This window comes from Fukomys damarensis, unplaced genomic scaffold, assembly GCF_012274545.1.
Source record: "Fukomys damarensis isolate Sample0158 unplaced genomic scaffold, DMR_v1.0_HiC HiC_scaffold_26, whole genome shotgun sequence".
NCBI lineage: Eukaryota > Metazoa > Chordata > Mammalia > Rodentia > Bathyergidae > Fukomys > Fukomys damarensis.
Genome location: NW_022900938.1, coordinates 242125 through 247275, shown reverse-complemented (window position 1 = coordinate 247275; position 5151 = coordinate 242125). Strand labels below are relative to the sequence as shown.

General features: G+C 42.9%; 1 protein-coding gene across 2 annotated transcripts in view; it reads right to left on the bottom strand.

Moving 5' to 3' along the window:
- Trak2 (trafficking kinesin protein 2) overlaps positions 1 to 5147 on the bottom strand; it is a 67345-nt gene extending 62198 nt beyond the window's left edge. For both annotated transcript variants that reach the window (XM_010617529.3, XM_010617531.3), the window contains exon 1: positions 5076 to 5147. The gene's annotated coding sequence lies outside the window, so the exon portion shown is untranslated. The remainder of the gene's footprint in view (positions 1 to 5075) is intronic.
- Positions 5148 to 5151: the final 4 nt, after the last annotated feature.

Sequence of the window (5151 nt, the reverse complement as noted above, 5' to 3'; positions counted from 1 at the left end):
GTGCTGTCAACTTTGGAAAAGTTATCCCAATTTACTGTGTTGAGTTGGCATTGTACAGAAAGGACAGCCATATTGGTCTAGAAATGTCAATTTTTTTATTTTTTATTTTTTTTCCATTTGTACAGGGGTAACACACTGTATTAAATATGTAAGGTCATATCTACATGTGATTACAGAAACTAATAAAGTATTCTCTAAATAATGAAAAAAAAAGAATAAGATAAGACTACAAGAGCAATAAGCAATTTAAATATGTTAAGGGACCATTTTCATCTTCAGAATTAAGGGTTATTTTAATCTTACATCATTGCCTTTTCTCTTTTACTTTCCTTTTTAGTTTTATTTTAGGATTCCTTATTTTTAATGTCCATACAGAGATTTCTTTAACTGAAATACCAAATAGTTTCTCTGGTGTGAAACACTATCATAGTACACAGGATCCTAATGAGATAATTAATAATGTGAAATAGGAAGTAAAGGGCTAAAGGTGTAGGGAAAGTGGGAAGGGTGGGGGAAAGGTAATAAGGGAGAGGAAAAAATATGAGAAATTTAAAAAATGGAAATAAAGTGTTTGTAAATGGGGAGGTGAGGAGAGGGTGAAGGGAGGGCAGGGACAAGGGGAAAAAGTGAGAATCAAGACCTGTTATGTAGGGCCAGGGATTTAGCTCAGTGGTTTGGTGGCCTGCCTCGCAAGCGCAAGGACCCGAGTTCGACTGCCGGTACCAAAAAAAAAAGACCTATTATGTAAAGGTACAGGATCCCAATAATGAATGTAACTGTATTGTATACCTAGATTGTACCAATAAACTCAATAAAAAGAAAAAAAATAGACTCCAAAGTAAGCAGCAGGCAGAGCCATTTTGTTAGCAGTATAGAGACCAACGTGAGGAAAGGATTATGGGGAAGGTGTTTGTAAATTTAAATGTAACTAGTCCAATTAAAAAGTCTGAGCCAGGCATGGTGGTGCACACCTGTAATCCTAGCACTCGGGAGGCTGAGGCAGGAGGATCTCTGTGAGTTCAAAACCAGCCCGGGCTACATAGTTCCAGGCCAGTCTCAACTACATAGTGAGACCCTGTCAAAAAAACTCTGAACTTAGGGCCAGGGATTCATTCAGCTCAGTGGCACCTCACCTGCCTCACAAGTGCAAGATCCTGAGTTCAATCCCCAGTACCGGGGAAAAAAAGAAAAAAAAAATGGAAATACAGAAATCTGTCAGGGAACACAGGACTTGCTCGCTGGTGGGTTGGCATAGTGAACATTTTCCTTTCCTAAGAGATAAGGACATCTGGCTTATTCCTAAGTCATTCAGGCTGGAACCGCTCCATTCCCTTGCTCCATGGAGCCGACATTGTGCCCTCCTAGCAAACTGGCTTTTCCACCTTCCTTCTGGGCCACACAATACACTGCAGCCAAAACAGGATGCACTTTGTAGCTCCCAAGACACACTAGGAGGTTCCCAACCCACTGATGTTGTTCATGCAATTTCTTCCACCTCTGATGTCCTCTCCTCATTCTGCGCCCAAAGTCAAATGCTTCGCACACCAGCTGAGCACTGTTTCTCCACCACGCCTTCCCAGAAGCCCAAACTCAAAGTCACCATTGCCTCTCACCACTGTACTTTTCTCCAGAAGACTTTTTCATTGTAGTTGCTCACCTCCCTTGTAAAGTGTCTAACTTACAGCAAACACACTCTACTTTTCATTCCTCCCCTCTTTCTTAACAAGTAACTAAAGATCTTGATGAACGACACAAGGGCATACTATAGGCCCAAGGATATAGACCCTAAAGGCTGAATGCTTGGGTTTGAATTTGAACTCAGCTATTCGCTATGTGACCTAACCTCTCTGTGCTTCAGTTACCTTGAAGTGGCCAGTGAAGATAATAGCAGGTATTTCATAAGGCTTCAGAGAACTGGATTTATAAAAGGATCTATTAGATACGTAAAATCACACTTTAGAATGGAAAAATACTGACTATGCTGTGGCAACTGGTTAAAGCTTTGTGACATATACAGGGAACACGAAATGGCAAGAGCACAGGCAGTGTCTATGTACAAACGGCTATATACAAATTCTAAATTTTCTTATGCACGTCTTAAGTGTTAGCTATCCCTTTTATAGTCTTCCTTATATTAACAAAGGTGCTATTTCAGTTTGGTATTTCAATGTCCAGACAGCCTCCTTAGTGTAGTCTCCTACAGTTATTGCTAAATTAGTCTCTCTGTGACCAGTTGTAACCCTATAATCTGTCTTCCCCAAGGATCAGAACAGACTTAACAACATGCAAACCTGCTACACATTCCACCTTCCTCAGGACATTTTAAAGCCCCTTCAGATCTCATGCAAAATCTTCTTAATTTGGCCCAGCCTACACTTCAAGGTCATCTCTCAATTGTCTCTTCTCACAACAAAACCACGATCATGTTGTGGCCAGCCCTAAAAGGCCTTTTGTATGTCATGCCCTTTGCTTGAAACTCCATGTTTATTGGTTTGCTGGGGCTGCCATAACAAAATACCATAGCCTGTGTGGTTTAAACAATCAAAATTTATCTTCTCAAAACTCCGGAGGCTTGAGGTCCAAGACTGGTGTTAGCAGGTTTGATTTCCCCTGAAGCCTCTCTCCTTGGCTTTCTTGACACATCCTCCCTTGGACTTCCCTTGAACGGCTGCCTCTCTGGTATTTCTTCTTATATCCAAAATTTCTTTGCTTATAAAGTCAGCTGTCTGCTGAATGTCCACCCAAGTGGATGATTTTTAACTTAATCTTCCCCAAACCCTTGTCCAAGGGGGGTTAGGGCTTCAACATAAGGACTCTGAAAGGACACAACTCAACCCCTAACCATCCCTACATTTTTCCCACTCAAGCGAATTCCCATTTGTTTCTCCTGAGAGTGGCCCAAGCCTTCCCATTTCTCAGTGCCTTTTCTGTTCCCACTGGACCACTGTGCACTGCTCTGCTCCTGCTCACACACTCTCTAACTGTCTCCTTCCCTCTTCGGACTGTATTCCTTCACAGTGAAGACTACACTGCTAGCACCCAGCCACAGGGTCTAGTCCACTGAAAGTAGGTAATGAAGACTTGATTAACAAGGAGCAGGGCAAAAAGCATACAATCCAAAGTAAGGTAAGTGTGCATTCCAGTCCTCGTTCCCATTGTATACTTACTCTGGGACTTAGGGCAAGTTATTTATTGCTGAATTTCTTTCTATTCAACATTATTCTGAATAAGGTAGTTGCAAAGATAAACACTTTACCATAATAAAAGCATCTATTTGTGGGGTTTGTACACAGGAGATAATCAGTAAATGTTGGAATAAAGTTTCTGATCTCGCCTGGTTTGACAGTCAAACCTACTGTTCTGTAGGTACATGACTTGGATATGCTATCCTTGTTGCTTTAGTTGCTTATCTAAAAACTATCTCATGTTGCCACCCGGGGCATAAGTTAAACATTTAGATAGGTTTGTGGTACACAGTATTACATAAATGTTTCCTACTATTATAAGAACACTGCAGGTCTGGATAGATATGACTGGAAACCATGAATAATTTAGCGCCTTCCATTACTAAGTCATTTAAATGTGACCACCTCTTTAATGCCTCAGGTTTCTCTTTAACTAAATAGGATAAATAAAAGAGATTCAAAAACTGGTACAGCAGACACTAGTTCAAAATTTAAAAACCTCAAAACGAACGTGAAATAATATATTATCATGCCTCATTCTTTATATTGATATTTAACATATTTTGGGTATTGAAATAAAACTTATAAGAAACAAGTTTTTCTACTGTTTGTGACTACAGACATTAGCCATTCACACTGAAGACCAACACCCCGTGGCTCATACTTTCAACTGTAAAACCATAAACCTATATAACATGGGAAGGGCCTTTGTGAGGAAAGTCCAGTCCTACCATTTCTGGTACAAATACAATAAAGTGGATCTGGAACAGCCTTTTAGGGTCTTAATGAGCAGCTCTGTGAGGGATGGGCTGAGAGAATAATTTGTTTAAAAGTACTAAATCAGGGGGTCTGGATTTTAGATATTCAAGGAGTGTTGAGACCAGTATCAGGAAAAAATGCTGAAAAATGCTTTTTCACTTCAACCTTTAGGGTGTGTAACATTTGAAGTAGGCAGAAGTCATCTGATGTGTAACTTCGGAGCAAGGTAGCTCTAAGTTTGAACTCACCCTTGTTACATAAGCACATAAATCTTTGAGCCTCAGAAGAGTACAACAGCTTCGTTACAGGAAGCGAGCTGTGTATGCAGAGCCCATAACCGGTGTACCTCCCAAGCGACAGGTACGCAAATGCTGGTTCTTCCCATCTCGTGTTCCCCTCTTACGAATAAAAATGTGCGCACAGTACATCGTCTCCACACGGTATGTCATTTCTACGTGTCTGAGACGTGTTGGCCACCACTTAATTCTAGAAAGCTGCAAGGGTCCTCTCTCCCCCCTTCCTCGTCTGCGTCCTTCACAGCTGTGTCCCCTCGCCACCATTAACGTGCTATTTGAGACCTCGGCAGCTCAGACTTGAAGGGCAGCAAAGACTTGAAGGTCACAAAACCTTTATCGTGACAGATCAAACACTGAAACATCCCACTTCATTTTTCCAGCCTGAATTTCCAACGAAAAGTAACTATTCTTTCTGCGCAGAAATAGCGGGTCTGAGTAAAAGGAGCATGATCAAGTACCGAGGTCATCGCTATGCGGTCGACCCCTGACTTTCTGTTTGGGAGACTATTCTTATGTAGCATTAAAAAGGACACTTGTCAGTCCTACTATTTAAGTGTCATACAAAAGACTGGTGTCTTTCTTCTAAAAGATACGTTGCCCCTGGCTGGAAAGGAACCACAGGAACAGCCGGGATGGACAGACCCCGTCCTCCCCCGTCGTCCAGATGGCGATCTAGCCTGCGGCTCAGCGTCCGGACGCAGAAGCCCTGGTCCCGAGCCGGGCTCCAGAGGGTGCAGTCCGGGGCGAGTCCGGACTCCCTGCCGGACCCGCTCCGCCCAGGTTCGGGGTCCGCAGCGACCTCGGGAGACAGTGAGGTCGCGGGAGGCTTACTCACCGGACAGGCTGACACGCTGAGGGGCGCAACCGGAGACCTGCAGGCCCACGATGACCCCGGCCAGGAGGCGCCCGGG